Below are 23,016 nucleotides of genomic sequence, written 5' to 3'. Positions count from 1 at the left end.
CTTCAAAACACACCAGACCAAAGAAGCCTGATTTCTTTATTCACAAGCACATTCACATACAAATCATTCTTACTCCTACAACAGACTATAACTCATGCTTAGATCACATCTACACAAACATTCCTACAAGTCAAACAATTGGTAGTGGAGTCCTTGAGAGCTATTACAGTGATCACAAAGCAACTTGGATTTCTTTGCACAACCTCCATGAAAACACAACAAATTAAACCAAAATATGTGTCAATATGTCGAGCTATGTGCTCACCATACAATTACTACTCCAAGAACTTCATTTAATTGTCAACAAGTACTGTCAATCCACTATCTTACACAACATACTGTACCTACTCACTCGATCAGGCAATAGATGTACTTTATTGTCATTGTCAACTCTCTTCTACCTAAGTAAGTAAGTAAGTAAAACTTTATTGCTCCAAATAAGGAAATTAGTGTCTCGCACAAAAAAGTTCAAAAATAAATGAGCATAGGAAAATACAACAGAATATATATATATATATACAGATGGAGATTAAAGAATAAGAATGAAAAACAGTAAGACAAGGACAGGATAAAAGATTATTGCAACAGCCTAGCGACGTAAGTTGACATTGAAAAGTTTGATTGCACGGGGAGTGAACGAGTTACGATAGCGATTAGTTCTCGTGTACGGCTGTCTCAGTCTGCCACTGCCTCTGTTAATTACATTGTCATTAAGATAACAGTGAAGGGGGTTGGCAACAGTCATTCCAAACTGAATCTAGCTTTGTTTGAAGCAGTGACTGGTACACCGAGTCGACTGTATGCTGTTGACCTCCAATGACTCCCCCAGCTTTTCTAATTATGTGATCGATACGGTCCTTCTCGACTTTAGTTACATTCCCACCCCAACATATAAGACAGTATCTCCAAACTCCGCAAATAAATAATAGAATTATAAAACATTTGCATTATATCGGTACGTACGTTGAATTTGGACAACTTTCTGAGACAATATAACCTGGTATTTAACTTCTTAACCAGGGCATCCCACGTGACCATCCCATGTTAAGCTATTGTTGAGGTGAATACCCAGATACTTGTAGGAGTGAACCCTTTCAACTTCTTTACCCTTAATCATGACTGGAGGAGGTTCAACAGCATTACGGCGGAAGTCGATGATCATTTCCTTCGTTTTAGAAATATTCAATTGCAAGAAGTTACTGTCACAATAGTCAACGAATGACTGCAGCTGGCAGAGATATGCCCCATCATCATTACCACGAATGAGACCAGCCATGGCTGTGTCATCGGCAAACTTGATGATGGGACATATCTTCTCCTGGGATCTGCAGTCAGACGTGTACAAGGTGAAAAGAAACGGAGCTAGAACTGTGCCTTGCGGCGCTCCGGTGTTGGAGGTAATAATGTTAGATCGACAGTTGGGACCGAGTTCGACAAATTGGGTGCGATTTGTGAGATACTTGACAATCCAGTGAATAAACCCATGTGGGATGCCCATGTTGATAAGCTTTGTAGCAAGATTGTGAGGCTGAATAGTGTTGAATGCAGAAGAGAAGTCAAAGAACATCACGCGTGCAGAATTGCCATGGTGCTCTAAGTGTGAGTACAGGCATTGAAGAAGTAGAAGTATGGCATCTTCACAACTACGGCTAGCCTTGTAAGCAAACTGTAAAGGATCTAAAAATGGAGCAACTAGAGGATTAAAACGATTTAAGAATAAACGCTCGCATACCTTCATTGGCACTGCAGTTAACGCTATAGGGCGAAGGTCGTTCATACGAGAGATGACAGAACATTTTGGCACTGGAATAATACTGGATTGCTTCCATAGATAAGGCACCTCCCCAGTTTTGAAGGACAAATTGTAAATTACAGTAAAAATGTGAGCCAGCTCTATTGCACAATGCTTCAAAACCTTAGGTTGGACATTATCGGGTCCAGCAGCCTTAGATGGGTTTAACCTGGAAAACTGCCGACTAACGTCCCCCTCGGACACCACTACGTCACAAGTATAATTTGTCAATAAGGTTTGAAGCTTACTATATTCATCTGTAAAATCTTGCTGGTCAAAACGGTTATAAAAGTGATTCAAATCATTGGCATAGTCATGGCTCATTTCTGGTATGTGGCGAGAACTAGAGTTATTACTGTAGCCACTCATAAGGCGAATACCCTCCCAGACCCGTTTCATGTTATTGTCTGTGAACAGTTTCTCTATCTTGTCCCGGTAAGCGGCTTTCTCCTGGGCGATCACTCTTTTAAGCTCCTTTTGTACCTCCCTCAGTGCGCCCGAGTCACCCCTCTTGAATAGGCCCTTCTTCTTGTTGATGATATTCTTCACCTTCTTTGTGATCCACGGTTTGTTATTTGGGAAAACTTTGACTTCCTTCTTAGGGATGGTATTGTCAACACAGAAAGATATGTAATCACTTATTGTACGTGTCAGTTCATCCAGGTCAGCGCTGGCCTCCACAAACATATCCCAGTCTGTACTGTCCAACTCAGCCCGCAGATGATCAACAGCGTCATTGTTCCATTGTTGTACATGGATTACGCGGGGATTCTCCCTCTTCACGATGGGTCGATATCTGGGCATCAGATTAACCAGATTATGGTCTGCTCTACCGAGTTTGGGAAGTTGGACGGACAGATATGCGTCTTTCACATTTGTATAGAGCAAGTCCAGGGTTGCAGTTTCGCGGGTGGCACACTTGACTTGTTGATAATAATGCACACTGCTTCGTCTGAGATTACAATGGTTAAAATCACCGTTGATTATAGTGAGAGCATCCGGCGCGGAGGTTTCAAATTTATCAATAATGTCAATGAGTTCCATTGCCGCTGATTTGGCAACATTGCGATGTGGAACATAGACAGTGTGAATAATAACGTGAGAAAACTCCCGTGGCAAGTAATAAGGGCGACATGTGACAGTTAAAATCTCGATATTGGGGGAACATGAGTGACGTTTAATATGGGCATTATTCGGGTGGCACCACTTCTGATTCACGTATATGCACACCCCACCCCCTTTTCCTTTCCCGGATTGAGTTGTCCGATCCCCTCTTAATAGTGTAAATCCTTCTATCGAGGCATGGGAGTCAGTATGGTGTTCGGTAAGCCAGGTCTCGGTGAATGATAGTATACTTGCATTCCGAAATTCCTGCAGAAATTTGCAGTTAGCGGAGATCTCATCAATTTTATTAGTTATTGATTGTACGTTACCCATTATGATAGATGGTAGGTAGGGTTTGTGCTTCAATCGCCTGTTCCTCTTCCTCACACCTCCTGCCTTGCCCCGTTTCCGTTTTCGAATTTCCTTGGGAATGCTATTGTCAATGAACAGACGTTGTAACTCACTATGTATAGGCTGGCTGCGTAGTGCGTAGAGCTCGGCTGTAGAATATCTCTTGTCGGCGGTCGACTGAAAATCACTGATTTCTCCAAAACAAAGAGATAATGTCCCAAGAAATACGACCAATATGGTCATCCAGACGATTGGCTTCATCTTGTATGTATGAAAGTAGACGATTATACAAAACGAACATTAAAATGGACGAAAAACTGGAGAGAACTAGTGCGAGTGTGTCGCCACTAGAGCAGCGCCACCGAAGACCTTTTAATATCCATAATCCACTCCTCCTCCTTGTCAGTCACTTCGATCAACCAATTGTTTTATCAGCTACTAAACACTGTAATGATCACTTGTTTGCCTATAGATAAAGGAGAGCTACTACTGTACATAGCCAGCATAGCCACTGCTAATAGTGCTCAGTATGAATATATACAATCATACAGTATGAAATGAATATTCAGTTGTTTGTAAGTTACTAAACATAATACCAAACACCCAAAATACAATAACATATCTAATATAAAAGACTATACCCACAATTTCAAACACTGCTGTGTGTTTTCACAAAGCACTATTGTGCACTGATGTTATATGGAGAGATGGGACTGAGGAGTTGTGATAAAATCTACAAATGTTGATGCGAAAACTAAAGCTTGTGATTACAAGACATACCATATACTTTTGTGTTAAAATTAAAGATCTTACATAATCCAAAATAAATGTTAAAACTAGGATATGTAATATGCAATGGGATGACCTAACTCAATTCGGAATGACTCAAATAATTGGTGCTGGAGTTCTCGAGAACTATTACAGTGACCATAAAGCAACATGAATTTCCTCGCAAAACGCCCATAAAACAAGAAAAGTTAAACCAAATATGGGTACATTATGTACTTTTCATATCACAAATTACAAAGAACTACATTGAATTGTCATTATTGATATTATTGTCAATTATTATTATTGATTTTATTGTTTTACTGATGATTGATATTACTGAGATGACTTCCAATATTAACTATCAAAATTATCTTATTATTTACAGATGAACACCTTATCCATTTTGAAGGCCCCTAAATCCTACGGGCCATACCCGAAGCTGCGAGGGTACTTGTAGTAGATTTAAAAATGGAAAATTAAATATTAATTATTGGCCTTGCAGATGCAACTGGTGCCATAAAGGCAGTCTGCTACGAAAAGAAACTTGTAAATAAATTTCAGAAAAACCAAACAGTTATAGTGCGAAACTTCCAAAAAGGAAGACACTGTATGATAATTAATAAGATGACACAAGTGGTAGCCTCAACACCATTACAAAATATTGATGGAGGCATTCTGCACCAAGCAAGGTGCCTAGTGAATCCACCTCCTCCAGAACTGGTTTTACTGAAAGACATTGCAGTACCTACATCTGGCACACCGGCTCCATTGGTGACAGTATGTGACGAAGTAGTACAGGTAAGAAAACAGAACATATCACCTTCAAAGAATAGTCCAAAGAAAAATGAAACTTTCCAATAAATAGAGGAAAAATTGGACTTAATAATATTGATAATTGATAATTATGTCAATTCAGCAACATTTTGTAAATCACCGGTATCGAATTAGAAATAAACCACGTTTGATTTTTTGGGGGGGGGGGCAACTGCCCATAGCCACCCCCTCCATCAGTACGCCAGTGCCCCCCGATCTACACCTTGTTGGCGGGAATAATCGCAACTGTTATCTTCTACTTTTCTTCTTTCTTTTTGTTGGTTCCCTTTCTCTCCTCTTTCCCTTTGCTGGGGTGGGGGAGGGAAGGGCCTTTCGCCCCCCCACTCCCCGGTCCACACGCTGTCGGCCGGATTAATCGCAACTGATCTCCCCTTCTTTTCACCCTTTTCTTTTGTTCTTCCTCTTTTGTGTTCCCTTTTAGCTCTCTTCTTTCCCTTTCCCTCTCTTTTTTTTGGCGGGGGCGGGGGGAGAGGCAAGGGCCCAGGAGGCAAGGGCCCAGGAGGCAAGGTCCTCTTGCCCCCCTATCTCCTTCTTTTTCCCCTTTTCTTCTTCCTCTTTTTTTGTTACTCCCCTTCATCTCCTCTTTTCCTTTTTTCTTTCCCTTCTCTCTTATTTTTGGATGAGGGGGGGCAACAGCTTAGGAGGTAAGGCCCTTTTGTCCCCCGGATCTCCTTCTTTTTCCCCTTTTCTTTTCTTCATCCTCTTCTTTCTTTCCCTTTCTCTCCTTTCATTTCCCTTCTTTTCCTTCTCTCTCTCTCTTTTTTGGCGGGGGGGGGGCAGGGCCCGCTCTGCCTCCCCCCTGGATCCGCGCTGCGAGGGAGGATATAGCGACCGAGAAGATTTTTTCCATTTGTATTATATTAGTCTAAACGCTGCACTAGCTCTTAACCCTCCAGAGCCTAAAAGGTTGTTGCACGTTTTAAAATTTGCCGGGGGGCCGGGGACGACCCCCCTTAAAAAATTGAGGGGGGACGTGTCCCCCCATCTCCCCGGGATAGCGGCCCCTGTTCGTGGGTTATCCAGACCTGTTCAAGCAGACTTAATTTTGAACTGTTATTCTTTTATATTGTTGTATTTTGGAAGCTTGGCGAATAAAAATCAATCAATGAATCTTATTTATGCCCTCTCATTTCCCTCCATACTTGTTTTTTTTTAGGGGGGGACAGAAACATTGAGGGCGTTTAACCCCCCCCAGGCCCTGCGTACTATACGCGCATGGCTCATGCACGTGGTGTGAAACGTACTGATACTAGTGATAGTGTGATAGGAGAAGCTCTGTTCTTTCTAGCATTTTACTTTTAGAAGCAAAACCCCCTGTGCAAACGTAACTTTTATTTTAGGCATATAGTCTAGTACTTTGTCTTTGAGTTTGAGCGTTTCATGACATGATGGATTTGAGTCTCGTCCGGGCACTGAACGACGACAACGTCCCGTTTGTCACGAATGCAGACAGGCGAGGTGGGAGAGTTTTGACCTACAGAGGATATAGGTACGTTGGCTAGGCTATAGACTATAGTTAATAGTATAGATCTCCATTGTGTTTTGTTCTAAATTAATCATAGTTTATGTTTATTAATTTATACCCCTTCAAAGTTGGTATCTGTACATTTTCTCTCCTAAAATATAAAAGCCTTTAAGTTGTAAATTAGACTTTCAGTTCATTTCAACAATTGATGAATATTTAGATGATTTTTGGTATGTTTTACTGTTTTACTTTTAGTAGGCCTAGCTCTCTATACACGGGAGTTACGGGGTCAAAGTAGGGATATGATTCTGAACAAGCGCTCCTACTAGGGCTAGGCTACTTCTACTAATAACTCGGCCTAAGTAGTGCTACTACTACTTTACTAGGCATAGTAGTATTACTACTACTAGGTCTAGGCTAGCGCTAGGCTCAATCAAGATCTATCAGTAGCCTATTAGTATTATTAATATATTTATCAGTCGGCATTTCGGGTCTTGGGGCATGGCACAGCTCAGCCCTCGGGCAGATAAGACCCTTTCAATCATGAACTGATGAAACAAGCCCCTGCACCAGTTTAACCTAGAAGGCTAGATCTAGTAGTAGTGGGTAGTGACAGTAAAGTTTACTGTCTTTAGGCTAATTGACTTGTAGACATAGACCTATTTCCATGAGTAGAAATTAGGGATTAGCCGAGGTTTTAGGCTAATCTTATAAATATCTTAATAACGCAAAGATATACTATATAGTAGTGTTTGCACGGGTTATCCGGGTACCCGCCCGACGCGATACTACCCGGTTCCTAATTTATTACCCGAATCCTACGCAAAGTGTGATTTAAAAAAAAATGGCAAACCGACGGTTAGGCAAATTTCCTATTGACTTATTGTGGTGTTAGGCTACAATGTGGTCGAAGATAACAGCAATAACGAAGGTACCGTCGGCCCGACGCGATACTACCCGGTTCCTAATTGATTACCCTTGCAGTCCTCGAGTCCTCCGCAAAGTGTGACTGCTTTAAAAAAAAAAAAAAAATTGTAAACCGATGGTTAGGCAGATTTGCCATTGACTTAGTGTGTTGTTAAGCTACCATGTGGTCGAAGATATCAGCAATAACGAAAGCTTTCCATGGATATCTTATAACTGCGTCACAATTTCAGCTAATAAACAGATGGCTAGGGTAGATTGCCCCCATTGACTTAGTGTGGTGTTAGGCAACGATGTGGTGGAACGTAACAGCAATAACGAAAGTATTCCATGGATGTCTTATAACTGCGTCACAACTTCAGCAAATAAACAGATGGTTAGGCTTAGGTAGATTTGTCATTGACTTTGTGTGGTGTTAGGCTACCATGTGGAAGAAATTGTTATTTATTCATTCGCTTATTTCATAGAAGGAAAGGCTGACAAGGAATTTTACGAGATGTTTATGGATTATAGACGGGATAACTAAAAAATAGTAATCGCAAGTGGCTTTTTACTATTCCAAATGCGATCAATTTGCGCTGCATAATAGATAGTAGTAGCAGTAATAAGGGGGTTAATGAACGGTCTAGCGTGCGTTACTCACAGGATTAATGCACGATCGGGGGATAATGCAAGCGATGTACGAGGGCGGAGCGTAGCGGAGCCTGAGTGCATCCAGCGATAGCATTAACACCCGGAGTTCATTCATACACTACCATTTGTGTGGGAAAAAAATCATAAAACAAAACACTTTTGGTTACATATATCCAAAGATTTATTAAAGTGATGCCCCGTAAGATAACATTTTAACTAATGTTTGGCAATATTGCGGCCATAAAACTATTTTTGAAAGGTCTCAATAACAAGGAACTACAAACAATTACTAGTTGGCTTCATCACATCAATACCCTACAGCTTCTGGTTCCCATAGCAACCATTCTAGGGACAAACATGTACGTATGGTATACAGTCATACGATAACATAGTGACCTTGTATTTAACAGGTACGTACCGTACCAACGTATGGTAACAATTGTATTCATCCGCCGGTAATTTTACCGTGCGTTACTCACAGGATTAACCACGGTCAGCTGACCTGAATGGACCAAACCTAGATAACGTTCCCACTACACTCACAATTACATTCTGACCCCACCTACATGTATGAATTCTCCCAACAGATTAAGAAATGAGAGAAAATTGCACAACTATTTTTTTTTGGGTTCACATCGTTTATTTATTGTACAAGTAAATTGTTATTCATTCATACTTAGTAAAGATTCCTAAATCCTATTGGTCCATTCAGGTCAGCTGACCGTGGTTAATCCTGTGAGTTACGCACGGTAAAATTACGGGGCATCACTTTAATAAATCTGTGGTTATATGTAACCAAAAATCGTGCATTAATCCTGTGAGTAACGTACGCTAGACCGTTGATTAACCCCTTATTGTTGTTTGGGCAAGTAAATTATGAACTTTCATGATTTTGCTGCCCTAACAAGTAGGGCAAGTAGAAAATTATGTTTGTGTTGAGGCTTGCATTAGCCATTGAAATATTTAAATCACTTTATGATAAATGGTAGAAAGTGAAAATTGTTTGAAGCACCCTACCTTTTTTTCCCTCCATCACTGCATGCAGCTGTTTTCATATAGCTCATTCAATACAATAAATGATGAAACTTCTCTCTCTCTCTTTCTCTCTCTCTCTTTGAATTGATCTACTGTAGATACTCCCGTAGCAACAGTTCACAGACTCGGATCTATTGGCGATGTGCGAGACCGAACTGTGGTGATACAATCATAACGAACCGCTTCAACGTTAATCATGCAAATCCAGAGATTCGTATTCAAGGACAACCACTTGGGGAACACACCCATGCCCCTGATGATGAACAAATCCGTCGCAGACAATTTGTTGACGAAGCAGCTGCATTGGTCAGAAATGATCCAACTCTTACCACAAGGAGGGCATACAACATATGGATAGAGCACACCACCATCCACCAGATATACCCACATTTGTAGAAATCAGAAGCCAGCTGCAACGAGTCCGTTCTTGGAATGGACAAAGGAGACTACTACTTCTAGACAATCAAGCAGGTGTAGCAGTGTTTGCCACGGATGACGAGTTAATCGCTATGCAAGAATCCGAAACATTATATTTCGATGGAACTTTCAGAACGACTCCTCGCCCCTACAGTCAGATCGTTACCATTCATGGGGCTGTATAGGAATACACAGTGGATTATCCCATTAGGTATGGTCCTTCTTGGTGGAAAAACACAAGTACACTATGAAGTAATGCTGCAATCTCTCAAGGAAGGTGTCCTTGCTGCAACAGGGAGAAGGCTCGCTCCAAGACAGACGATGACTGACTTTGAGGCAGCATTGATGTAAGCGATTAGAGCTGAGTTTCCTATAACCAGGCCTTTGGGATGCTACTTCCATTTCTGCAGTAGCCTGTACAGGAAAATTCAACATCTGGGGCTGCAAGTAGAGTACAGGCGGGACGAACAACTGAAGAACTGTGTTCGTAAAGTGATGTCCATAGGCTTTCTTCCGTTGGCTCATGTCAGAGATTCTTTCGAGTAAGTGCACTTCAGAAGTCCGAAAATGGTATTAGTTAAGTTTTTGTTTTTGTTTAGAGTGGACTTCCATAAATAAGTTTCTGTAGTAAATAACTGAAATAAAATACATACAATTCAAAATATTGAGTACGATGTATCAACTTATCTATATCAAAATAGGTTCATTAGCAGCAGAAATTACCCATTGACATCTGATTGGAATCAATGTCAAGGACCAACTTTAATGAAATAATTGAAAATATTCATAAATACAGCACATCTGTAAAGAAAATTTTTTTTTCAGATGATCTCTCCATTGAAATATTATGTTGACCAAATGTCACATTAAAATGTTGTAATGAAAAATATGGCTGTAATTTAACTGGAGCATGCAATATGCCCTTGTGTGAAAATGGCTGCCCTTTGAATTAATTATCCTTGTATGCATTCTTAACTTCAACCATTCAATCATCATTGAATTGTTGATATTGACATACTGTACAGGGTTTTTCATAATTAACTTCAAATTTGAAGGACCAGAGCTGTACTATCCCCTGTATTTAGGTTAAAAACCAGTGGCGTAGTAAGGTACTTTTGAGTGGGGGGGGCTGAAGACTGATGGCCGGCCTGGGGGAGGGGTCTAAGGGGAGGGGTTGTACCCTTTGGAATTTTTTGGCATTTCCAGGTGGCCTCAGATGCAATTTGGTGCAATATAGCACTTCAACTCCCACTCCATTTTGTAAAGAATTTTGCATTTTCACCTGGGCTTAAATGCAATTTGGTGCTCCAAATGAGATTTTTTTCTCATTTGGAAATGAAAAAGGGGTTTTCTGACTTGCGGAGCGGGGGGGCGGAATGATACTTCCGCCCCCATATTTTTCACTGGGAGGGGGCTGGCGCCCCCAGCCCCCCGGTTCCTACGCCCTGGTTAAAAAAATTTGTTTGAGTAGAAAAATAGCATATAAGGAGAACAAATTATGGTAGAGTCATTGATTTAACAGAAAAGGAGGCTTAGAGCAGTGATACTTGACTTTTTATAAAAAAGAGCTATGCAAAAGGCAAATTCACTTTCATGCAATTGCTGGACTGTTCTTCCTTTTTCTTTCTTTCTAGGAACCTACGCACGGACCCAGAGACAGAGCGACTGGAAGCGCAGTATGCACCACTTACCCAATTCCTAGCCTACTTCCAGGAGACATATGGTGTGCAATATGTTCCCACCACAGACGTGGAATGTACACAACCGTGACATGACATGTAGAACGAACAATGCAGTGGAAAGTAAGTTGTGCATGCAACATAATGTACTTGCCCAGTGTGTAACAATGGGCAGAATTTTAATCAATGGTACTGTACATGGTTTATATAGTCCAGACTACCATGTAAAAAAAAAAAACTGTGAAGACACTTTTACCACAGTATATGTAAAATAGTGCACTAATACTGTATCTGAGCAATTTCAGTGTGTTTGCAGTGAGTTGGTTTTCACACTGAAAATGCTCCAATTTCACACTGTGGTCAACACTGAAACATGTGTGTTCACACTGTAGCACTCTGATCTTTCAGGTAGGGTTTACCATTTAACAGTTTCAGGTCTGTTAAATTTCACTGGGAGTAGCCCATTTGCTACCTTAGATATTGTCGTTCTTTGTTTTCATTACAGCATTACAGGCTCATAGCCAGGGTTTTAGAAAGGGGAGGGGGTGCCTAATTTACCAAAATAGGTCCGAGACCACTAGTTTAGTCGTGCAAGCAGGGGAGAGGGTGGGGTGTGGGGAAGGTCTATATCAAAATGTTTTGTAAGCGGGGAGGGGGGGGGGTCAACAAGACCGAAGTGGACCTTTCTGAATTGGGATCGAGGGGGATGTGTAGTCACCCAACGCACCCCCTAGTCCTTAATTGGCATCAGAACAGTAATATCCAGGCATTAATCTTTTATACTGTGACAGAACTACAGGTTGCCATTTTGTCCTTTATATGCCTAAAGTAATTCCAACTTTAGAATATTAATTATCTTTACGTGGTAATCTTAATGAGGCCCTGGATGGGGCCATAATACCTCCCCCGCCCCCCTTCCGCAATTGTCCATGAAGATTTCACCCCACCGCAGCTTTGACTTTTTTTACCACATTTTCCAAAAATGGACCTATAATTCCCTTAACCTTTAGTCCTTGAGTGTCAGCCTGAAATTTTTCTTTTCATTATTGGTGGACAAAACATGGGAATTATAAATACTATTTCCTTAAAAGAGATAAAAATTGGTATTACTGTTGAGGAACCTATAAAGTGCTTAGATTTTGGGGTCATGATTTATAAGGTCAAAAGTTCCTAGAGTACTGTATGCAAACTGGCATACAACTTGTTAATTACAATTATACAGTTCACCATCACTAAGGTGCAGACATATATTTTGCATGCACGCAGTTCATTCAAAGTACTTTTTTCAGGTTTCCACAGCAGATGGAAATAGAGAGGTCGGCCAAGCTCATCCATCTCTCTGGACGATCGTGCGACGCATGAAAAAGGAAGGGAAAAGGACGGAGGTGGCTATCGAAAAGGCTATGCGTGGCGACCAGCCTCCCAAAATCAAGAGAAAGTGGAGGCGAATGGAGCGGCGTATCTCCAGACTACGCACAAGTCTGCAAGACGGTGGGCACAACCTGGCCGAATTCTGGGCTGCTGTGCTATATGCTACCCATGACTTCTAAGAAAACTTGTGCCTTGCCCAGAGATCCAGGGTTCTCTATTTTTTTAAACTTATCTTTTCCTTTTAAGTATTCTAACGTACATAATAAATGACACCTAGAGCCCTAAGGCGGGCCCCTGGATGCTCACATGACGGTAATCTAATACCTAAAACCCTAAGCTTCCGGGGGCTCCGCCCCCTGGACCCAACGCCAATTAGTGTTCTGCCAGTGTCACAAATAAGGTATACAAATATGCTCATCTGACCCTAATTAAATGCCCATACGCCCTGAGCTTCCGGGGGCTCTCCCCTAGACCCCACGCCGATTTACCCTAAGCTATACCTAAGAGCTACTTTCTACAAAAACATTGTCGTTTACACAATTACTAATTTATGAAATAGCAAACTCAGTCCTTAATAATGGGCCTGCTTGGCTTACTTATGTCTCAGTGGTGCAGCCTGGATAAGATTAGTCGGGGGCAAGGTGGTGGGGCAACATTTCCAACAAGGAGGAAAAATTACGATGGGATTATATGTGTGTTATGTTTGACTTTTTTTCGTCACCACATGTGCGGGGGATGTCTTTATATAATTATGAAAGATAAAAGGTAAAGTATAACTACTTTAACAGGGATGTAAGTGCAGCCCAAAAAAAAAACCGAAAACTATTCGGAGACCCCAGGTGAATGCCGTCCTAACACATCCTACTCCTAGCTCTGACTACTTACACACTATCGTTACAGTATGTTAGGCTAGCTTAAAAGTATTAGCGCTAACACATCCTACCCCTAGTTCTTACTACTTACACACTATCGTTATGTTAGGCTAGCTCAAAGTTACGAATACGTCGCAGCGAACTACGGAATAAAAAACAGTCTCACATTCGAATGCGATCACAAATATCGACTTTGATATGCGTATCCCGTAGATTTCCGCCGCTCACAAAGATCACAAGCGTTAATTCCAAAACGAGCACCAGCAGTTACGAAGATATTAATTAGCAGTCCAATCAACATGAATTAGGCAAGGTTTTTCAACGACAGAAATGAGCTATAGCGATTTGAAGTTCGCACGTACGCAACGATATTCACATGGCACAATGTTGTACAGTGCAATGCGATGATGCGAAACTGGAAATGGTATTTTGAGTGATCGATGAGTGAAAATTTAAGTTAGCTTGCTGCAACGGGCCAGGCATTTTTGCCGCGTTGTGTCTTTGATATTCGAACAATTTTGTGGAACCTTATTGGAATTAAAAAAAAAACGGATTTCCGTAAAAATACGGAAGACTTACATCCCTGCTTTAAAAAGAGACAAATATTCAGGGCCATGTGTCGCCCCTCCCACAGCTATGCCATAGCCGTGGGGGTGTCTTCCATCCAATATTTCCCTTTGTAATTATTATTATATTATGAATAGCGACCCTCATTTCGTATTATGAATAGCGACCCTCCTAATATGAATAGCGACCCTCATTTCGTATTATGAATACCGGTCCTTATGAGTAATGACCCTCAACATGAATTATGAATAGCGGTCCTTAGGAATAACGGTCCTTGTTTCTTTATGAATAGTGACCCTCTTCTCCCATTATGAATAGCGGTCCCGGAAGTACGGGAAGTTGCACGTTATGAATAGCGGTCCTTATGAATAGCGGTCCTTAGGAATAACGGTCCTTGTTTCTTTATGAATAGTGACCCTCTTCTCCCATTATGAATAGCGGTCCCGGAAGTACGGGAAGTTGCACGTTATGAATAGCGGTCCTTATGAATAGCGGTCCTTATGAATAACGGTCCTTATGAATAGCGACCAGACCCCAGCACTTCACCCTCATACTGGATCTTTATCATCCACCTCCTAATTCTTTAACACTTCGACTTTTTATAATTTTTTTTGATAATTGAGGTAATTAGATGTGTAAATATGCAAATGAGGTTATGATACAAACAATGTACTTTTTTGCCCATTTGAAATTATTTTGATGAAATCTGCTGGACTTTTCATAGTTTGATGAGTTCAAGACATGTTATTTCATAAGTAAAATATAATTTGATGTTTGAATGTGAGGAATATGACTGATTTTCCCCCCTCCAAACAAACAAATGTATTCTGTAATACATTGGTAGCCACGCGTAACGGTAAGTCTATATATACCAATTGCGCTACATACACAATACATAGTACATACAGTGTGCAAACAGTGTGCATACAGTATGCGGCTTACCGTATCAGAATTTCATCGTCAGAATCTTCTTTTCCAACGGCTGGATGGTCAAATTGCCCATAAAAAGGTCTAACGCCTCTTAGAAGTATTTAGCCATGATAATATGTGGTAAATAGTTACCGTTTCAATTACGTGAGTGATTGCATTGACCCTAACGACGCGAAGCATATCAACTGTGGCTGACCGAAATTCTATACCGTAGAAATGCTCGAGTTGAATTGCTAGGGATTACTCACAAAGTGGAGGCGCTATTGCTTAATTGTTTCTATGTAGAGTTGAATTTCAGTGTGACGCTTCTGGAGAGCTAAAAATCTTTTCTGTAGGGTGAGGCATTCGGGAGAAATATTTTCGGAAAGTTGACCGTTTTTTGGCCTTAACATAGACCGAAAAACGTTATTTTTGGACATATTTTCCCCAAATATAGAGCCATCTCTCTACATATGCCTCTGAGGCTCCTGATTTGATTCCTTGTATGTATTAGATAGTAGTATAAGATAGGGTCAGTTGACTGAAATTTTTCACTGTTCTCACGATTTTTGTGAAAAACGACCGGTGTTTTGAATGTAAAGAAACCTTTGAAGACAAAAAAAAAGGTCCATGTGACCCCCTCGGAAAAAGGTTGTTTATTGATGCAGGCTGTCTTATGTGCAAAATAAAGCTATGGGAAGCTCTCTAGTGTATTCCTATCTCGAGTAATGATTTTCTAAAAGCATGTGTCATTAAAGGGCAATATTAGTTCAAGGAGATAATGCAGCATAAACTGCTGCGTTTACTTAATGTTCGTTAAAATAACTTCTTGAATGAATTATAATGAAGCAAATTTTATCTCACTGCATGTCACTTGTTTTGTAGCAAATATTTAAATAAAAGGCTTAAAATTTACATGCATATAAATTGGTCATGTTTATGCTCATTTACGTGCACAATAAACTAGCTTAAGTTGCAGAGAAGATTAATACTCTTACTTAATATCAAGGTGAAGGTCAGCAATTATACCAAGAGGGGAGAGGTTACCAGCACTATTCACCCTTATACTGGATCTTTACCATCCAGCTCCCTAATACATTTGTTCATAATCAGAAGTAAACATAAATATGGGGCGTTGCTACATTATCAAGCCATCTGATATAAGTAACAAATCAAATTCTGAACTTTCAAGTGTAGCTCCTTGCACTCTGTCAAGATCTTCTTAACAATAACCATAAATAATTTACTAAGAATACATAAAACCAGAGGATAACAACTCCAATGTCAAAATTACACCGATATTACACATTGCATCTTGTTTAAAAATTGAACATTCAAAAATGATAGTGTCATTCACATGGTATATCCACCATGCAAAGTATTCAGTTCAATAATCAATTCAGAACCTAACAAGTTGGCTTGTTGTGTGTCATTCAAATGATAATCTAATTAACCTTGAATACATTTCATTACAACCAATAAGGTACAATGAGCCTGCTATCAATGATGAAAACAGCTGTTTGAAAGTTGTTGTAAGAAGAGACACCATTGAATTGTTTTAAATTTTGAGAATTTAACTTTTCTTTAACATAATTGATATTCCTAGGCTTGTTTTAGTAGGACAATTCAAAGTTAAAATGAAAATGATTAATGTAAAAAAAATGTACAGAAGGGAACAATGATTCTTATATTGAGTGAATGACATAAAATATTGAGCGAACTTCTGGTTATCTTTCTCTTGGGAAAATCTTCCTTCCCCTCAAGTTATGCATACATTGTAGAAGACCCTGAACTGTTCACCATGGTTCATCTTCATGATCACTGTTGTATTCAACATCACACTCCTCATTTAGTTCAATGTTGTTTTCACAAGTGACACATTTACAGACTTCAGTGCAGGGAAGACTGTTCTTAGCGCATGAGCATTTAGATTTACAAGGAGATTTTTTGCAGCAACAATAGGTAAGTTCCAATACCTCCTCCGGTGCAGGTGCCATACTCATCCAGTCAACTGTCAGACATTTCTCTTCTATTCTCTAGCCATGACCTACGGGATTAAGAATATGTGGTTTACATTGCAGACTTCGTTTCCATATATCAAGCGCCTTTGAACAACTTTTGTTGATTTTGGCGCTATATAAATGTTTTCTGATTGATTGATTGATTGCAGCCTGATTATTACCTCTGAAAAGGTGCTTCTTCAAACAGTCCACATTAGGATGGGGGCTGATTCTGGCTTGTCTGCTCGGGTTGTGGAATGCCTGTACCTCGCTTCATTAACCTTGAAACATTCCTTGCAACCGTACATTGCACAGCACAGGTAAACTTTTCGATTCCTTCCACTAGATCTGCAGTGTTAAAGTGGAGCCAATAAGTTGGAATAATTCAATGACATTTTCTTCTTCCATTGACTTCCAAACTTTCACTTTCCCTTTCACATGAAAAGAACTTTCACAACCGGTGAAACTATGAAAACCGATGAAAGCATCCCTCTTATCACCCAACCAATTACTTACTCCTGACAAGTTAACAAGTCTTTTCCTTTTTGGACCAGTGTAAACAAAAACAAGTCAGCAGTAGCAAATGCCACACCAAGAACAAAAACATCCGTGTCCGGACTTTTAATCACAATACTGTTCGCCGATTTTGTAGCAAACTGACAATGCAACAGCATTCGTGTGACAGCCTCCTCATGATTGCAGTGTAATTCTGGCTGCTCCTGTACTTTTATTTGTCAAATGACCACAGCAAGAGAACGACATTCATCTCTATGGGACATGTATATTGTTACGCCATCCAACAATGTAGTACGTGACTCTCTGTGCCAGTCATTGTACATGAAAGAAACGAGTTCCACTTTGTTTGGTCCAGAGCTGATGAATTTCTTGAATTGCTGTGGCATTTTCATCTGTGGTCCATATATTTTGTAACGCTGAACACCACTTGTGCTTGCTCTTTTCTGTGTTTCTGCATTTTTAATAGATTCTTGTGGATATTGGTCTGTGACAAAGTGAACCTCCGTGTGGTCTGTATCCTTGGCACCTTCATAAGAAGCTCTGAAAATTCTCCAAACGTACGTGGTAAGTCTCGATCCTGAAACTGTTGGATCACTGCTATCAACAATCCAGATGCAGCTCTGGAAATACCAAAGACTCCAAGTGGTGCATCAACTTTGCTTTTGGATGTTTCACCAAAGTTCCACTGTGTGTTGAGAGGGATAAAGGCAATGGACCAGTTCTGTAATGTTAATTGGTCTCTTTTTCTTTCACTTTCACTTTCTGCTTCTCTCCAATGATGTCAACGTCTTTAGCTTCAAAGAAATTGAGTTCACTGGTTTGTAAACTTCTTTGTATGAAAGATTTCATAGCTTCTTGACCTTTTTCATTAGCGTGTAGCAAATCTTTTGAAACATGATGTGGTGCCACGATGCCTGATGTGAGATGAACTAATTCTTCTTGATCTAATTCAAATGGATTAGTCATCGATTCGATTGCTGTCACTAATGCTTGAATATCCTGTTCATCTTTGACATTACGGGTGGTATCTAAATCTTTCCTGTTCCTTCACCTTTTCCAGCCATTTCTTGACATTCTGCTGCTATTTCAGCTCTTGTTGGTTGTGATTCCAATCAGACCACCCTTTGTTTTGGAATCTCTGTTCATGGTTTGTTCAATTGTCATGTCACATGGAACTCCTGAAAAAGCATGGTTTTGTTGTCTCTTGACAAATCTTGAAAATGTTGTGCCAACGTAGGATTGCTTTTGGTAATATGCTGCATTTTAAGCCAGTACACTGTGAAGTATCTTGAATAGTTTACTCTGTCATTGGCCATAAACCATGGCATCCTGGACCGCAGGGACGACAGGTGAAGATTCCAATCTTCCAGTGGTGTAAGAGAACTTGCACCATTTCCAAGTACGAGTTCCAATATTGGGACTGTCGGTGATGTTGAGTTTTCAGAAATTGCAGGTAGTTTTGCAATAGACCTTCAACTGAGGGATCTGACAAAGCTTCTTGAAAAGTTGCTGGAAAGGATCTTCTGAGCTTATCAAGGGCAACATTTGCGGCACAAAGTTCTGTTTCAGGAAGGCGTTTCAGGTATGCCTGGAATCTCAGTGGATGAACAGCTTCACACATTAATTTGTGAAATATGACGCTTCTGTTGTAGTGAGATCCACCCATGATACCGTTCAAGGAGCCCTGTGCAACCACTTCTGACTCCATAGCAACATCATGTAAACTACTTTCCTGAAACCTTTTTCTAATGCATGCCAGGAAGCACATGGAAGTATGAAAAGCACCCATTCGGATAATTAGGCGGTTCATAAATACCTCGTTATGCCATCGAAGTTCCTGGGCTTTTGCATAACATTGCCCGATCGAGCACAAAAGCAACAATTTGTTCCACAACTAACTTGTTAGCTATCTGTAAGCTCCGTAGTAATATTGTATACACTGTGTCCATTTCAGTGGGCATCTATCACTGGTAACTATCCAATCAGGTACCTGAGGGGGGGGGGGGGTCATCTTACACAGGAGTGTGTTAAATCCTGTCCAACTTGGAGGATGAGGACTTCTTGCTTCTGACTGTGTTTGCCTGGTGAGCTTTTGACTGCATGTCCACATTCTCCGTCAGGGAAATAACGTTTGCAAATGCCACTGGGCCTTTCCGTTGAACATTTAGGCAAGTAGCAATGTTCCTGGGGTGTATCAACCTTTTCTTCGTTTTCTTGGTTCCTGCTTGTGGGTTTGAAGAGTCCCTGACTTGGAGGGATTACTATCACATTTCTGTTGTGGGTTGTCCCATTTCCAGTTATAGTTTCCTCCCCAAAGTCATTATTGTCCCAAACAAGTGTTGTAAATCTCCCTTCTTCAATGAATGGAGGCAGGTTTAAAGGTACTTTCTTTGTCTGCTGCTCAGCTATTGCTGTGTCATGTTCGAAAACAGCAGAATGAGACAAAGCATGTCCAAATCCATTCAGAATTCCAATCAACTTTGCAGATCCTGTCATATGTCTCACAGTCATACCAAGTGCAAGGTGTTTTGGCATCTGTTTTCTTTCTGATGAGGCATGGTAAATGATGTCTTGTGCAATGGACACAATCCTCTGGTCATCACTTTCGGAAACTGTTACAAGTCTTTCTTCTTGTGGATCATTAGATGATCCTATCACCCATGCCAGAAATTTGTAAATGCTGATGGGTATGATCCCTCTTGCTTTATCTAGATTGAGATCTTCTCCACCAGGTGGCCATGGTGTAGTCATCTTTATTGACTGTATAGACTCTCTATTAATTTTCGGGCTGGGAAGTATATTTCACCTAGCTTAGTACCTTTAGATTGTTCGTTGGTTTGTGTTGATTCATCATCAGTTTTGTCATCTTGATTGACTTGGCTCACTCGATGATAAATTGTCTTCCTCATTAGTTAGAGCTTCTTCGGCTATATCTTTTGCTTCAAGCAAACTATCTCACTGTCATTACGTTTGTTTGGCTTGATAAATTGCAATTGAGGATAGCACCGTTGAAGTCGTTCTTTCAAGCTGAATGTCCTGTAACTCGAAGCATCTGCATCCTGAACTTTTCTTTGCCATCTTTTCTTTACCATCATTGAATGTAAGTTTTGCAGCTTTTCTAAGCTGGCCGGCTTAAATTGTTTCACATTTTGTGAGTGGTTCCCGTTTTCTTGCACCAGTACGCCTGTCACGTGTCCATCTATCCGCATTGTAAATCAAGCATTTGGCTGGAATAATGTGGGGTGTGACCGATTTAGAAGTTGTGGCTTCTCTGGATCACAATCTGGCTTGTTTAGGTTCTGGTGGTTCGCTAATTTTATCATCTGGAATATCACTTGCTTTATCTGTGTCAAAAAAAGTCAGTTAAAAATATAGATTTAGTATTAACAAAACTTTCAAGCAACACTTAATGCTCATTCCTGGCTTATTGTGCACAAATTTAAAAGCTTAACTTCCTTAAAGACTATGCTAACCTTTCCAGGTTTATTTCCCCAACATCACTGGTAATTTTGTTACAGCTCAGTTCTCTAGTGCAGACAATTAATTGAATTAACACATGTCAATATGATGGGTGGTCTTGAAGAAGTGAACAAGCAGCCAAAGACCACCAAACCGTTTTCTGTATAGATAAGGTATCATCATTTAAAGTAATACATAATTTTCTGAGTTTTATGGTTGGTAAGATAGACCTTAAATGTTCAATATGGCAAAATCATAATTCAAATATGGCAAATGGGAATAGATTGTTGATATGGTAGTTTAATAAGAGAGCCACATATTTCTGTCTTCTATTGAATTTTGATTGTAATACCGTACAGAATAAATATTACGACAAGCAAAACTTCCATAAGAAATTTAAGCTATAATAATGCGTTTAACCCAAAATCACTGTGATTGCAATATTTTGCCCATAATATTTTGTACAAAAATGTGTACACATCATTCAATAAAATGATTTCCTAATTGTAATTACAGCGTAAATCTGACATTTAATCTGATGGAAGAAAGTTTTTTTAGATACCATTAACTTCTTTCATTAAATAAACTATCGTGTCAAATCATCTCCTTCATTCCTGTTCTTTCAACATTTGAATTCCTAATGCTGAAAAGGAGTTGGACTCTCATTTGACATTGGTACTTTTAGATAAAATAATAGGGCTATGCATTCAAAAATTGGCTACTACCAATGTATATCAAAAAGCTCTCATTCAAACAATAGGGCTATAAATGTGTGATGAGTTAAGTCAACATAAAAATTGATATTCTTTTGTTTTACTGTCTTTGTCTATTTGCATGTTTATGCCAATAGCGTCTGCTAATCGAACAAAACATTAAGAATTTGTGGATGATTTGAAGCTACCCTTAGATAGCTGGCACTTAATTGGCTTTTAAGTTGAAGGCACTAGCCATATATGGAAATGAAATTATTGGTGTACCTTCGGGCCTCGGCGTGGGTTTTACATTAAATGCACCCTGGCATCTGACCCTAAGCCCCTACCCCAGTGGATGCTTTTTCCTCAATGGATGTTTTTTCTTACATTAGTCTTACCTTTAATTAGTCCACATCCAACCGTAAATCCTATCCCAATGGATGTTGCATGTAACCTCCATTGTGTTCTTCATAATAAGTAATGGTATTTGCGCAGCAGTGACAGCACAGACATGTTGTTCCCATTCGCACAAACGACTTCACAGCATAAAGAAATTCGGATACAAAACCTCAATAATACTTTCACATATTTGTGTGTGGGGGGGGTGCATAGATTCATTTAGTGAACCATGCAGCTGTCTTTTGCACGTTGATTTTTCTAAAATCACGGCCAAAATAACGACTTAGGCTTGTGTGATTATATCAAAGCCATGCATTAACTTCAAAAAAGCAAAATGCGTATATTTGATAAGAAAATTTTATCGGACCCCACGTCAAAAACGCAAGTCCTACGAGCTCGCATTTCCGCCTTCGTCATAAAATGACATCGATCTAACTGCACGGCCACAAATTTCAAATGCCCGACATTATCATCCATTTCTATATGAAACCCTGGTGGGAGGGGGTGGGGCAGAGAAGACCATAGAAAGAGCAGAGAACCAGGTTATGGGACAGACAGGTAGACTGTAATTCAAACCGTTTTTGGGATCCTGAAGTCGTTTCAAAGTCCCATAGGCCTAATTTTGTAGTGCAAGTGCTACACAGACAGTTTGGTTAATATTATGGATCAAGTCCATGCCCTGTTCAAAGATGATATATATAAATGTACTCACCAGATTGAATACTTGTCAAATCTCTTTTTTGTTCTGCTTTAGAGAGCTTTCAAATGGCAGTAAATCGTTCGTAACACTCCCTATGATAGCCAATAATACGACTAGTACGAGTACGAGTGATATCAGCAGGGTAAAGAACAGCTTATTAGGTTGAGTTCTGACCAACAATTAGCAGCAATTTCTCCATATGAACTTGAAGTGGACTTCCATCTCATAGAACGATCCTTAAATTTAACAAAGCTAGCCTCAGAAAAGGGTATAATATTAGATGTTTTACTACAGCATACAGGAATACAACACTCCATGTTAATGTAACACTGTCAATGCATAATGCATTATACAGTGCATATGTTGCTCACTCACAACACTAGAATTGTTACTCATACACAGAGGGCTCTGATTGGTAAACCTGATAATTTGCTCAGTTTATTAACCAATCATAAAAATTGTCTGTTACGAATTTTGAAATGCTTTTTACTTCATTTCTCTCAAATGTGCAAATATTTTTAAAAGG

General features: G+C 39.9%; 1 long non-coding RNA gene across 1 annotated transcript; it reads left to right on the top strand.

Annotated features, from left to right (window-relative positions):
• Nucleotides 1–9,362: 9,362 nt before the first annotated feature.
• On the top strand, nucleotides 9,363–12,833 carry LOC139985113 (uncharacterized). Its single transcript, XR_011799292.1, has 3 exons — nucleotides 9,363–9,868; nucleotides 10,961–11,128; nucleotides 12,295–12,833. It is a non-coding gene; the product is annotated as an uncharacterized lncRNA (long non-coding RNA).
• The last annotated feature ends 10,183 nt before the right edge of the window (nucleotides 12,834–23,016 follow it).

Source organism: Apostichopus japonicus, chromosome 17 (genome assembly GCF_037975245.1).
Source record: "Apostichopus japonicus isolate 1M-3 chromosome 17, ASM3797524v1, whole genome shotgun sequence".
Lineage (NCBI taxonomy): Eukaryota > Metazoa > Echinodermata > Holothuroidea > Aspidochirotida > Stichopodidae > Apostichopus > Apostichopus japonicus.
This window is presented reverse-complemented; position numbering and strand designations above follow the sequence as displayed.